General features: G+C 55.9%; 1 protein-coding gene across 1 annotated transcript in view; it reads right to left on the reverse strand.

Moving 5' to 3' along the window:
* The window catches only part of MICAL3 (microtubule associated monooxygenase, calponin and LIM domain containing 3), a 99,105-nt gene that overhangs the window by 40,918 nt on the left and 43,271 nt on the right, over window positions 1–14,916 (reverse strand). The gene's annotated exons all lie outside the window — the stretch shown is intronic.

Raw genomic sequence — 14,916 nt, forward strand, 5'->3', positions numbered from 1 at the left:
ACAACTACTGAGCCCTCATGCCACAACTACTGAAGCTTGTGTGCCTAGAACCCATGCTCCGCAACAAGAGAAGCCACCGCAATGAGAAGCCCGTGCACTGCAACAAAGAGTAGCCCCCACTCGCTGCAACTAGAAAAAGCCAGCACGCAGCAACAAAGGCCCCACGTAGCCAAAAATAAATAAATAAATAAATAGAAAGAAAGAAAGAAAGGAAGGAAGGAAGGAAGAAAAAAGAAAGAAAGAAAAAGGAAGGAAGGAAGGAAGGAAGGAAGGAAGGAAGGAAGGAAGAAAGAAATCTGAGGCCTGCGATGGGCTCGTGGACTCTGAGGTCTCAGGTGTCCGATGCTGCCGTCACGCACCCCTCACCTCCCCCATCTCCATCGTTACCCTTCCTAATACACCTTGTGACCCCAGGTTTGGGCAGAAGAGGCCCACCGACCGCTCTCCTGTGTCCACTGTGACAGGACGTCACATGTGGTGCAGAGTCAGACAGACCCGCTGAGAAAACGGACTCTGCCAGTGACCAGCTGAAGGACCTTAGGAAAATCACACGACCACTGAGAGCTCGCTTCCTGATCCGTGAACAAGGACAATCCCACGTCGCGGGGTTACTACGAGTACAAAGTGAATTACACACGCATGTACGCGCATTTGTGCAGGTGCCATCTCTGTGCCCCGTACACACTGCCTCCCTCTTCTAGGAGTTAGGTGATACAGCTGAGGTCCAGGAACATTTTCACCACCAGTCTGTACAAGTCCATTGCATCCATCTGCCCTGGATTGCAAACGACAGTTACTGGACACAGAAGGCGGGAAGAGGCTCTGAGCAGAGCAAGCAGCACAGGGAAGGGGCCCAGGTGGAGGGACGCAGGCACCGGGGCGGGGCGGGGCACAGGGCCTTGCGTCCCACCAGGGCAGGCACCTGGCTTCGGTGACACTCTCGGCTTTAGGGACCGACACTAGGTTTAGCTGGTGAAGTCATGCCAGCCAGTGTCAGGTGGTCTTAAGGCGAAGCCCAGAAGCCCCCTGATGAAGGGCTGAAGGACGGGGTGGGAACACTGATTTAGTAACTTTTGTGACGTGAGAGGTTGTGCAGAAAACGTCTGGAAGGCTGGCCCTTCTGTCATGCGCATGTTCCGAACCTCCTCGTAAAATCATTAGAAATAACCCTGTGAATTCGGGCAGTCATGGAATAAAGTCTCAGCGCATCTGCTGCAGTGACCAGGATCTCCCACCAAACAGCACCCTTCAAATCACTAGAGATTCTTTCTGAAAAGCAAGACCTGGGGCGTGTTCACTTGCAAATGCAGGTAAACGTATAACCGTGGGGTCTGGGCACGAATCCTGTGCCGTGTGCACACATCTGCCCGTCCCAGTCTTGGTGCCCCGGGAGCCTCATTTTGGACACCCCCGGACTATCCTTCAACACTGAGCTCAGGGCCCCCGAAGTGTAAGCTCTGATGCTGGACGAGGGCGTGTGGAAAATTAGGAAACACGTGGTCTCCAGATGACAGCACGAAAGAGGCAGGGAGCACAGCAGGTGGACACGGTCTGGACAGTCTCCACACCTGCCCCCAGGCCCTCCGAGGGCACAGGCTCTAATCGCGGGGCCAGCCTTTCCAAACACCAGCCTTCCTGGCCTCCTTTCTCCTCATCAAAACCCAGCTTGATAAAGACAAGGCCAAGGGTCCCTGACTACAGTACCACTTGATTCTGTCTTTCCCACCGTGTATTTTTGACAACTGCCCTTAAACGGAAAGGGAAATAAATGGGTGGCAACTACCTGAGAACCAGTTTTGGGGAATTCCATGGATCTGGAATAAAGAGCAGTAGTTCTCTTCGATGGCAGAAGAAAAACAGGAAGAGCTGTCACTTAAGGGAAAACAACTCACATCATCAGTTCAGACTGAGCAATGTCAAGGCAGAGAAGAAACACACTCATGGGAAGAGACCCTTGTAGGAAACGCACAGTGTCTGCCAGGAATCCCACGAGGGCCTGGGGAAACAACACAGGCTAAAATGCTCACTACTCCAAGCGCCGCAGACCAGCCATGGCAAAGAAAGTCCTCACAGGGATGGTTCCAGGCGTGTAGAGGCGTCAGGGCTCGAGCACACACGCGGGACCACGGGAGCATGGAAAAGGGGCGCGTGGCCCACCCAGGGATCCAAGGAGGGCGGTCTGGAGGAACACGAAGGTAGGCGCCAGCTTTAAGGTAGGTAACAGTTTGCAAATGAGATCACCGAGGTTCAGAGACAGTAAGTAAGCTGCCCAAGGTCACACAGCTGGTGAGCAGTGCGGCCAAGACCCGAGTCCCAGGAGCACAGCGTCTGCCCAGAGGCCTGGCGTGCTGCCGCCAGGGCGCATTTCCTGGAGTCCTGCTCTGCCTCCCCCGCAGGGGCGGCTTCACCACAATCTCCCCACTGTGACCTTCACGACGAAGGACAGAGACTCCATGGGAATGTCCTGGAGCAGAGCGTCTGGCATCTGGAATGGCATCCTGCCCTCCACCCAGCGTCAGTTCTCTGGAGTTTCCACAGGCTGCATAGAGCAGGGGATCACCCAACCCCAAGCCCAGAGGCTGGGGCTCTGGGGAGGGGAGATGTTAATCTAATACTGGGCTTGGCCACAAGCAACAAAAACGAAGCCAGAAACACTCAGATCATTCACACATCGGTCCCCACAGAGAGGAGGCTGTGGGCCGTGAAGCCTAGGACATTCCCACTGGAGACGCCGTAAAAGGCGGGAGGGCTGGAGTCGCTCACTGGTCAGGCCCCAGGCCCTCTGGTCTCCACCCACTTTCAGCGACCAGGGAAAGCAGGATGTTCCCTCAGGGCCGGGTCCCCATGGAGGCCGTTTTCCCAAAGGGAAGGTGGCACTCAGAGGGTGCTCGGCAAGTACCCCAAATTCACCAACTGCCAAAAGATGCTTAGCATTCCTGGGCCATAACCTTAAAATGTCATGGGAAATTAAAACAAAGAAACAAAACATCAACAAAATCAGCATCCTTGATTCTCTGTCCTGAGCAAAGGGCCATTTGCCAGACTAAGTGGATGGTGATGATAAATTAAGACACTGAAGAAAGTAATGGTGGAGGCGGCCTTGGCAGTGGTTCTGACACCGTGACAGACAGAGGACCCCCACCTGCTGCCCCCAGGTCCTCGCTGTCTCGTCAGCTTCAGAGGAGCCCAGGAGAGCAGAGGCTGCAGAAGGGCAGTTTGGAAAGTCAGAGTGAACCAGCAGGGTCAGGCCAAGACCCCCGGCCTCTCCACGTCACATGCTTTTGATGCGGCAACAACACAGGGGCTTCCCAGCTGAAAGTGGGATGAGGGATTTGGGATCATTCCTAGGCTGACTGTTCCCTAAGTCCAGGCAAGCAGATCTCAGGTCACTGGAGGCCAATTCCAGCTCCACACACCAAAGGGAAACAGCTCCAGGATCTGGGTGGCACCCTAAATAAGAGAAAGGCTCTGAGCCTGAATGATGGGCCCTGCTCTGGGACAGTCACTGCCTATGTGAGCTCCATATAGCATCCTCAAGGAAATATTTTCCTCATGGGAGAACCTGCTCTCAGCTGATGGACAAGCGCTGCCAAAGCCCTTGGCAACACGCGTGAAATCACCCTGGGGGAGAGGTCGCCCTCCTCACGAGGAGCCCCCGTCCTCAAGGGGCTGCGAGGGGGTCCCTGCTGCAGTTCTGCAGCAACGCATGGCCACCCCGGGACAGGACCGCTGTCCGGACCAGAGACAGCTGCCTCTGTGGGGTGCCGCCTTCGAGAGGGGCCCGGCGGCCCCGCGGGGAAGCAGCAGCCCACTGCCCCCACCTCACTGCCACTCAAGCTGCCGGCTGAGCTGCTGCTCAGCTGTCCGAGGAGCGGGCGGCTGCTCTGCCCGGGACCCCGTCCCCGCTCCCGTCCGGCGGGACAGTGGGGTCTGGTGTCTGTGGGAGGAGGAGGCCCACCTTGGGGTAAAGGCTCACTGGGGCTGCTTCCACGGCCTTCTCAGAAGGGCCCTGGGACAGCTGGTTTGGGCCTCAGCAGACTCTGCTGTGCTGGCCGCACGCCTGAGGCCTCGCACGGCGATTTCTCCCTCTGGAGGACACCGCACACTTCGCCGGCGCTTTGGTTCTGGAGGCCAAAGGAAGGAGTTTCCAAGCACTGCCTCGGTGAGGTGACTCCGGCCCCTGCACACGGACGCTCCAACAGACTCTTCTGTGGTTTCCTGCTGTCAGGGGGTGGGGTTCACTGCATGTCCCGAGGTCACAGGACAGGAGGTTGTCAGATACTCCTTTGCTCGGGAAGCAGGCGATGAAGGAACAGGGACGACCCGCTGAGTCAGGACCGTGACGTGGGCTGCATGCCCTGCCGCTGGGCGCTGCCGGCGTTACTGCCACCCAGAGTTCTGATGTCCACAGGCCCTAGGAGACCGGTCCTGGACGGCACCCGGGGCCGTGTAGCTGTGCAGCGAGGGACGGGATCGCTAACTGCCCCTCCACACCCAGCGTCTCCTTGTCATCCAGGGGGACCGCGTGCTCACGTGTGGCACAGAGAAAAGCAGGTCACGCGGACGCAAGGGGGAGATACTGAATTACCAAGAGTCAGGCAGTGACCGAGAGGCCGAGGACGGGAAGCACAACAGGGACAAGTCAGAACTGCCCCAGGCAGGAGGTGGGAGCCTGCAGCCCGCAGAGTCCCCTCAGGAAGCTGAGGGGCTCGTCCGTCGCCACAGCCCTTGGCTCCCCGTCTGCAGGATCCCAGGGGACTTTTGCTGTTACGTTAGTTTTCTAACATGACGTGACTTTTGCTGCTATTAGTACATCTCCCAAAGGTGTCTTTTTGGCAGGTGGAAATCCTGGCACACGTCACTCTAACTGGCCAAGGCAAAGAGGTCTCTTTTAAGGCATGTACCCGAGTCTCCATTAAAATAAACACCTTACCAGGGCTTCGTGTAGCTCTCTTGATAACATCTTTCATGTGTCAAAATATCTCAGAGATGAAACTCGACTTGACCCTTAAAGTCAGCTGGGTCACCCGCAAAATGGCCACCTCCCTGCTGTCTAAAGCGCTGGGGTCTGCTGTGTTTTCTCTTAAATCCCACAGAGCTGAGCTCCAGCTGCAGGTCTGCTGTTCCCACCTGGCCGCCCACGTGCACACACCTGTGCACACACGGGAGCCATGGGTGTGGCCGGCAGATCAGGAGGGTCCCTACGGCTCAAGGTAAGGGGCCTGTCCACCATCCCACTCGTGGGGCTAGCCTCTGAAATCTTAATAAGAGGCGGGTAAAGATGAGGGTGGTCCACAGGTCAGCCCAGTCCGGCCCTCTGCCTGCTGCTGCTGGCCCCTCCGCACCCCCCAGGGCTCTAGCGCACCTTCATCCACCATACACCTCCTGAGTGCACCCCAAACTGGAGGGTCCACTGCACAGGGCTCTCCCGGCCTCCTGTGGTTCTGGTGCCACCAATGCAGCAGAGCAAGTGTTCGGTAAAGCATCTTGAATAAACAATCAAGATGGAAGGTCTCAGCCTGTATCTGAACTACAGCAACACCTCACTATACTTTTAAGGAACTGGCTGGACATAATCTGGTCTCGGTTTCCTCATCTTGACACACAACACTGAGGGCCTCTGCGTGTCTCAAGGAGCTCGATGCTGTTCCAGGCCCCAAGAAGAGGCAGGAACACCACCTCTGTGAAGACAGTAGCCGTTCCCTTAGCGCCCGGGACAGAGAAATTCCTATGAAGATGCCAACGTCCTACAAGACTCCACGGAGGAAGGCTCTGAAAAGACACCACCTCAAACGACCTGATGTCCTAAACACATGTCCTCGCTTCACCGTGGAGAGCAGCTGAGCTCCAGGGAGCATCTCGCGCACTGGAGGACCAGACCCGTACGAGCACGTGGAGGGGAGAGGTGGGAAGGGAGAGAAGGACCACGAGTCTGCCCACCAGGCACTGCCAGATGATGAGCTTTTCCCAAGATGCGCATTTAGACTGCACCCCTCCCCTCCGGGACACTTCAGTCCAGAGTGCATCCCAAGCTGGCTGCGAGGGGCTCTCGGGGGGCCAGCTGCACAGCTCCAGAGCGGGCTTGGCCTCTGAGCTGTGGAAGGTGGGAAGCGAGGCCTTGCCCATAATCCAGAGATCAACAGGGACAAACCCACCTCGTGACGAAAGGCCCTCTGCTCTGCGACAGGCTCCTTCCAAAGACAGCATCTCTGCAACGGCCTCCCCTCAGGCACCGTAGATCTGTTGTGGGAAAGGAGCCAAGCTCCTCCAGCAATGCCCACAAGCACCACCTGAGGCGCACCTCGGCGGCCCCGTCACGCCTGCGCTCTCATCTGTCAGCCGGTCCCTGAGACGTCTGGGCACGGGGGCCTGCACGGCTGGTGCTGGGAGTTCAGAGCCCTCTCTAGCGGCCAGCCGGGCACCCACGAAGCACTGTCCCTGTGCTGACTCCAGGCCGGGAGGTGGCTCGGAGCCCCTGGGGGCTTGTGGGGAGCCACACCGTCCCTAGGCCCACGTGTAACCCTACCTCTGCCTAAGAGAAGCTATAATCCTGCACAGTCCTCTGACTCTCACGTGGGTGCTGAAATTCAGCTTAATGTCAACCTATCCAGGACTGCTTTTCTTCCGCCGCTACAGTGAAGAGCCCCCTGGGTGTCATGGAGTTAGCAGGTGACCTCACAGCCCATCCACGCAGGCTGAGGAACAAGCAAGGCCAAGTTTAGCCACATGCCCTGCAGAGGTTCAACGCCCACTGTCTCAGGGCCAGACACGGCCAGCCCTCCTCACTGTTCTGTTTCCCCAAATCTCTGCTGGCTGGGAACACATCCCAGCAGGCCGTCCGGTCCTAACCCCGCAGGATGCATCGCCCAGTCAGCAGAAGTAACCCTAACTCACTCTCACTCTGATTATGCCAGCATTTTCTGGAATCCCCACCCGTGATCATAGTTGATATTCCTGTAACCCTTTTAAATAAACAAGTTTCCACACGTTTTAGCTTATTTGCTCTTGACAACAATCTCATGAAGTAAAGCAGCAGGGAGCCTTTTTTCCATTTTATGATCTTGATAGATGGGGAAACTGAGGCTCAGAGAGATGAATGACCGAAGACAGCAAGGATAACAGGCTGCATCTTCTCTTCAAGATCTGTGCTTGTCCCCTTTAGACCCAGTTCTGCTCTCCGAGGCTGTGGTCACCTCAGAAGATGAGCACATTCTGAGGCGCAGGGCGATTCACTGTGGTTCAGGAAAACGGACTCCTGTTCTAAAACATTTCCTCGGTGTCTGACAGCACACACAGTACCGGCACGGCTGCCGACGTGTACACTGCGTCACATGCTGGGAGGCGGGTGCCCACAACCTAACAGGGGCGGGCAGGCCACTGCTGTCCAGTGTGGTCTGTATCACTTTCTTTGTCCTCACGCACTCTCTTCCCTGGTCTCCTACAGGGAACAATCAAATGGAGGCTAATTTTACATTTAGGGCCTTCCTTACTTCTCTTTAGTCTAGAATGGTGGTGGTCAACCAGGTGATCTTTTCCTCTGGGGTCACCTGGCAATGTCACAACCTGGGAAGGGGGGTGTCCTGAGATCCAGTGGGAAGAGGCCAGGGATACTGCACACAGCCAACAATGCACAACAAAGAACTATCCGTCCAAACGTCAACAGTGCTGAGCCCAAGAGCCCTGCCTGGAAATCACAGCAGACTATCTCCCACCTCTCACTGATCAGGCCAACCAGCACATCAGATGTTGGACCACAGCCCAGTGGACAAGGTCATTAGGACAGAGCAGTGATGCTGCCACCAGAGTGAGGCGTCCTGAACCTCGGAGGGCAGCGTGTGGAGGGCCCGTCGGGAAGGGCCATGTGGGGCACACGGTCCGTGTTGTGCCGGGCAGACATGCCCCACCCTTCACTGTCCTTCGGTACGGAGGAGTCTCTCTCTCACGGAGATGCTGTCCATCCCACCGTCCCTCGTCCACCCGCCCAGCCCTCCGGCGTGGGGCCTGGGGACAGAGGCCAGATGCTGGAGGCTGACAGGTACGTCAGAAGGCCTGCTCGCTAAATCCAGGGAGAAAAGCAGACATGGAAACACGACGGGGAAAAACACTGCTTCTTTCTCCATGTCCCCAACTCTCTTCTTTTTCCATTTTCCAAAAACATCCTCTATGAGCTCGCAGGGCCCGTCATGACACACCTGCCCGAGGCTGGGCCTGGACATGCTCAGGCCTCCCGAGTTGCTTCTGTGCCCAACCCAAGTTGATCCAACACGGAAGAACCCAAAATGCTCACTGCAATGACATGCACGCTTAGCCCGGATTTAAGCATCATTTTACGTGAGTGGAGTCTGGAGAGGCCCAAACTCCGACAGGTAAGAATGTCCGTGTTTAACTCCTGTCATGGGTGATTCTGCTCAAAGTGTCAGGACAGAAAGAGGCAGACCCTCATCTCTCCCTCTCCTCTGCCAACCCCACCCAGGGCCAGGCCAGGCAACTACTGTGAATGGCAGCTGTAAAGCATCAGTAGTAAGAGAAGGAAACCGTCAGCTCCACCACCCCCGGGGCCTCTTAGAGAAGTGTGATAAAACGCGAGCGTAGAGGAGAAATAAGCAGCAGGCGTACAAGTCAGAAGTAGCTACACTGTTGCCCGAGAGCAGCGCTGAACACCTTCCCGGAGCACAAGCCTGGCTCCTCCAGACTGACGGGGAGGTTCCGCGTGGAGGGACATCTTCATAGCACAACTTCAGGCTTGGTAGCGTTTGAACTGATCAGAGTGCTGATACGGGGAAAATGAAAAGCAGTCGATTCAACATCATTATTCTCCGGCTCTTCTGATCTCCCCCTTCACATACCAGTGATGAAACCCTTTGCTCTGGAATCTACCCTCTTTGCAAAGGCACATTCCCAGCCCTGGGGTCGCCGCTAAAAATCTGGGGACACGTATTTCCCGGAAATAACCAAATGCACATTCACAGATGACACGGGCGTTCGTGCTCGTTTTTAGAAAGTCATCTTGGTGGAGCCGACATGCAGCTCTCTTCCCGCTGCCCCGTGCGGACAAGCTGAGGCTGGAGGACACGGGAGTGGAGGGGGCGGCACTGTGCGCGTCCTGTACTGACTCCACCCGGCTCTGCCTGGGTCAGTCACGGGGCCTCGATCCAGTCTGCAAAATGCTACCTTCCTCACAGCCTACGGTGTGATTAGATGAGGGATGCGTATACAGAAGGCGTCTGGACAGTGCCTGGCACACAGTAAGTGCTACACACTAGCTGTACCCCACTACGCGTCTTCCTGAATTGTTCTCTATGAGTTCGTGTGACATCGGCCCCAAGGGCCGATTCACCAGTATAAACGCTCGGGGGAGACTGACAGCAGTGAGCACACTTCAAGTTTCACTGTCTTTTTTTATCTGAGGGAGAAGCGGGGGCTCTCCCGGTTGTAAACACGATGGCCCCTTGGAGTGGTATCTGCAGCCGCCCGGAGCACGGCTGTCGGCTCTCAGCAGCCCCCGGGGGCAGCAAGACTCTAGCCCTTCCCGCACGCAGGCAGCTGGCCAAGCTCCGTCGCACCAGGGCCCAGAGCCTCCACTGGGGCTGCCTTCCCAGCACCCGGATCCCTATGTTCCTGGGCCTCCAGCAATGCTGATGCCCCACTGAAGGCAGGCAGGGAACTGGTTTAGAGTAATTCACAGGAGACAGAACCTAGGGCAGAGCCTTCTCTTCTAGAGGAAGAACGTACTGACCCAGATAAGTCTGCCTGTGGCAAGTGGTGGGAGGGAAATTTTACAGCTGGTCTTATACAGCCTGGTCTTTCTAGATTCTGACTCAGTTCTAGAAAACAGGGGAACAAGAAGAAACAGGCTACTATAACCACACTGTGACAACATCAGCTGTTCTCCATCGGCGCCAGGTTGAGCTCAGGCGCCTTACAGACTCTCCGCCCTCAGGTCCCTAGTCACTTTTCTTTGGGTGTGGTCTCTGAGCAGCCGCAAGGCACCAGGAGGATGACAGTCTTAGGAAGTCACCTCCGCTGATGCCCGGCTTTATTACCCTGGAAGAACACGAGAACTGAACGAAAACATGTTTATTTAGGCCTCTGCACTGAAACAACCCTGATTTCGTTGTGTGTTTGAGGCCCAGGTCCTTCTGGAGGCCTGACCCCCGCCTGGCAGCACAGGTCTGCAGGGGCCCCCATTAGGGCCGAGCTTTCTTGGGGAGTCAGCTGTGATGGAGGCCCAGTCACACCGGGACCCGGGGCGCAGGAACCGCAGAGAAGCAAGCAGGTGCCTGCATTGCAGGGCCCGAGCTCTTCTGGTAACCGGGGCCCCTTAACACAAAATGACCACCAAAGACCTACAATTCCAGGCAAGGACACTATGAAACAACAGTGACACAGTGGAAATAACCCTGACATTTTACCGAAGTACAGAATAGGAACTCATACCAGGGACAGTTTCATAAGATTAATGCACAGTCACGGCAAGCTGGTGAGTACAGAAATAGAGGTAAAGAACACGTAAGAGGCAACAGAAATTCTGACTCAATTTCAAGGATTTTTCTAGCAATCACTAGCATGGCCCCAGGAGTCTGTTCTTCGTAGGCAGAGCTGGGGCCCCGGACCCCCTTCTGCCGGAAGGTATCCCCAAACTGCCCTTTATGCCAACGCCCCTCTGTGAGTGATGGGGGCAGTCTAACCTCACCTGTGGACACCATCAAGGGCGAGGTCAGGTTTGCTTGGCTTGGGTGTAGGGGTGACTCAACCTCTCACCCACTGCCCTTCTTGGACCAAAGCCTCACTGACCCCAGAGCAACTGTGGAGCGAGAGGCATTACCCCAGCACGCACGCCTTCTCCCCACAGGCCCTTAGGACGGATCTACATGCTGGCATTTGCTGGTTGCTTGGCTGGATCTGAGGTGCCAGGTAAGGCCTGGTTTTGGAGTCTTGGTGAGGTTGTACAGCTCTGTGAAAGGGCCTGGTGTTTGGGGAGGAGTCTTCCTGAAGCTGTCTGCTGGCTATTACACCCCAGCAAGGCCCGAGCGGGGCTTGTCTTCAGTAGGTCCCTCAGGGGACGGGACGGGAACAGAGGGCAGCCCATTCTCACTGCTTCCTGCACCCCCTTGTACACAGGAGCCCTCCTGGGCAATGTCCCAGTGAGGGAAGGGCCAGGGAACCGATGAGAAAAAAAGAGAATGGGCTTCAAGTTTCAGAAAGAAACTCGACCCAGAGGGAGCTCTCCAGGGTCTTCAGCCCGACTCCTTTTCCTCCCAGCCTTCTGCAGGGCCCAGGACAGACCAGACTGACTGATTTCAGAGAAGGGGGAGGGCGGCGAGCAGGCCGGGAGAGGCAGGCGCTCTCCCTGCCAGGACCAACTCCCAACTCAGTGATGGTGCTGTGGCTGCGCAGGGACCCAAGGGGGCCGCCTCACACCAGGCTGCCATCACCTAGAGCACGGTGGGCACAGAATGGCGCTGAGCACCCCCCTCCGATGTGCCCTCTCCTGGCCCCATTCAGCACCCAAACGGCTGTGTCCCTGTGGTCGGCGGGCCAGCCGGCACCAGAGGCCCCGCTGCCAAGGTCACAGTGTGTGTGAGAAGGGGGGCTCAGCCCTCCAGGCTCGAGCAGCCAAGCAGAACTGGACCCCCTGCCTCTGTGTCCAGGTCACAGAAACAGACAGAGCGGGAGGACAGAGCAAGGACCGTCCCTGACGCCAGGCAAAAGCCTCACGGCAGCGAAGAGGCACCCAAGCTCCCCACGGTACCAGCTAGTCGGAAAGAGGAGGGCACGGCCTGGGCTCAGGCAGAGGCAGGCTCCACGGAGAGCTTTTTCCTTCACCTGCTCCCGCCTCAGGGCCCTCATGCAGGATGACGGAATGGGGGACACAGGTGGCATCTTCCTCCAAGCAAGGAAGCAAAATGTCTTCCACCATGCCCCCCTCAAACAGGGGCCCTTCCACTAATGGGAACCTGTATTTTAGGTATAAACACCCTGTTTCCCCATTTTAATACACCTATGCTCTCTCCCGAGCCCAGCCCAGGAGTGAGAATCCTGAGGTACCGTGGTCTCACGCCCACTCCTGAGACCTGCTTGAGCGACCCCTCCCCACCCTCCAATCAGGAAAAAGGGGAGGAAAAGAAACACTCAGAAACCTGAAGACTGTTCGGAATTTATTCTCTGAAGTAAGAGCAGTAACACTTGTGAAACAAATTAAAGCATCACAATAACGGAAAAACAAAGTTACACAATTAAATAAAAACAACTCACAGAGAAACACACCAAAACGCACAACAGCACAGGTCAGAGACGAAGGCAAAGGCGAGGCTTCACGGCAGGAAGGCCGGCAGGCACCGTCCCTGGCACAGCTCTGGCCTCTGTACCGCTCCTGGGGACCCGCCTGCTGCCTGCCCCCACCCTCTACCTCAAGCTTAACAGATCAGGAAAAGTGGGTGCAGAACCCCTTAACTCACTGGCCAGGCCTTGAAGGCCATGCTGAGGCCCCTTTCAGGAGAGACTAAGGATTCCACTGTCCTACAGACACACTGAACACCAAGAGACAGCAGGGAGCTGTGCTAACAGACCCACGCCTGGAAGCGAAGTGGTCCCCTGGGGTTCCTGAGCGAGAGCCCCGCTCCCCAGCTTTGTCTAAGTCACCTTTCTGGGGTGGGGAGTGTGCACTGCTCATGTCCGGGGACAACTGCCCCCGTGGTCCCCACCTCCCCCGGGCGCCTGGCTGCTCTGCTCTCCCCAAAGCCTGACGGGAACACTAAGCCAGGTCCGTGGCATGGTCCCCAGTGTAAGCCAGAGCCAAGGGACAAGAAGCTTGGGGAAGCTTCACTAGTATTGTTATTACCACTTAGGGCACAACATATAAACGTGTACTTGTAGACATGAAACTAAGCCAGCGCAAACACATGTGTGTATATATATGTGTTCACACATCACCGTCTACCTGGACTCTTGGGGTGGGGCTGGAGAGTGAAGCTGGATTCGGAATTCTCTTTGCTTTTCTAAATAGGTTTTCCAGAAATGCCTATAAGGGAAGAGGGCTTGGGAAGCAGTGGGAAGATCCTCCTGACGGCAGGAACCCAGGATTGTACTGCGCGTGGCTATTCTAGCTGGTGTGGGAAATGCCTGCATTTCCTCATGGCTCATTCAGCATCCAAACTATGGAACCCAAGGGTGACCGTGCAAGTGTGTCTGGGGACGCGGCATGCACCAGCCACAGCGAGACAGCCTTTTATGTTAAGATCCTCTTTCCATAAGATGACAATGAAGCCTTTCTCCCATCCTATGTCTGTCACCTGTACTGGAAGCAAAGCTCTTCTGTTCCCTATGATACCCCATGCCTGTACACTTCAGTTCTGGTTACTCACTATGTGAGGTGCAAAGGGGACCTCTGGATGAAAAAAGGATCTAAAAACCTTCAACTGAGGGTCTTGTATTTAAGGGTAAAACATCCTGCTGGGGGTTTTCTTTTTCTGCCTGTTGTTATCCAAATGTTTCCTCAAGTCAGGGCAGGTACTATGAGGCCAGGGTAAGAAAATCTGTGCCAGGTCCACTGACCTGCAGCACTAAGTATAAGAAGCTTGGAAACAAAGCAATTACTGATTTTGAGAACAGCAAAGAGGGTTTCTACATTAAAAGCACATTACAAACAAAGATGCTAAATCAGGCAGCAGCTGCAGGCCAGGGGGCCAGAGACAGATGACGCCGGACCAGGTTCTAACTCACGGGTTGTTTGTTTTTTGGCGACAGCAGTCGTTTTGGTTTAAGAGAAGAACATAAGGGAGAAGAGGGAAACGCCACAAGCTGAAGGGGGCGCAGAGCGGCGCCCAGCACAGTCACGGCTCCTCCAGACGACCTCCGGGGGGCGTGGATCTGGGGCGGGAACCGTGCTCCACGTACTACTCGCTCTGCTCAGAGCGCAGCCCAGGGGACGTGCCCAGAACCAGCCTGACCACAGCCGTCCACAACACACTTTCTGAAGCCCCGAAACATCTGAGTTTTTCTGAAGCTTTTCAAAAGGAAGTTCTAGTTAACCAATCAAAGCTTTGGTTTGGGATTTAAAGAAGGGAATCCTTATTAAAGGAGAAAAAGAAACCAATTTCCTGCCAGCTAGAACATACACCCACAACGCTGCTCCTGTTCTACGAAGGGGAAGTGCTGGTGCTCCGCGGCACGTCCACTCGGAGCCACGCTCTCGGAAAGCTCGGGTCTCCAGAGGCAGGGACTCACTGGACCCCAGCGGCCCTGGGTGCTGGCCTTGCCACAGCCCACAGGGCACCTCCAACTGGGCTTCACATCTTGAACCCCTCATGCTGTGACAGGCGCATCACCCTCAGAATCAAGAAGGTCCTCAGGACTTTGATTCTGTCACCACAACCCCAGCTCTCATCTTCTCTCCCTGCTTCACAGAATGGTCCTCTTCTCTCTGGAACCCTTAATTCTCCACAACTGCTAAAACCCCGAAGCCCACTATGCTTTCAAAGCAGGCAGGCAGACGGCAAACTGAGCTGCACAGAGCGCACGGCCTCGGCTCAGGAGAGGCCTGACCTCCACTGGCTTCGCGCTTCTTCGGATGCCCACAGAGAGAGCCGAGCGTTTTAGTTGTTTGTGGAGCACCCAGGTGGTTCCCACCTGCTCAAAGGCACACGCCCTGTCTCTACCAGCTCCCCTGTTGCAAGGGCCGTCAGCACTTCTTGAAAAAGACAGATTATAAAGGGGCTCAAGGGGTACCAAGTCATCTGTAGCTTAAACATGGCTATAAAATGTTGGTCCAATCTGCAGGGCACTTAAAAACTTGCCTAGATTTTATCAGGGCACACATAGTAGCAGAAGCTGAGTTCACCTAAGCTCCAGTCACTGCACCCGGGGGTGCTGCCCAGCGTCTGGGACGCCCTCCTGCCCCAGAGCAACACCACGGGG

This window comes from Lipotes vexillifer, unplaced genomic scaffold (genome assembly GCF_000442215.2).
Source record: "Lipotes vexillifer unplaced genomic scaffold, Lipotes_vexillifer_v1.1 scaffold395, whole genome shotgun sequence".
Taxonomy (NCBI): Eukaryota; Metazoa; Chordata; class Mammalia; order Artiodactyla; family Lipotidae; genus Lipotes; species Lipotes vexillifer.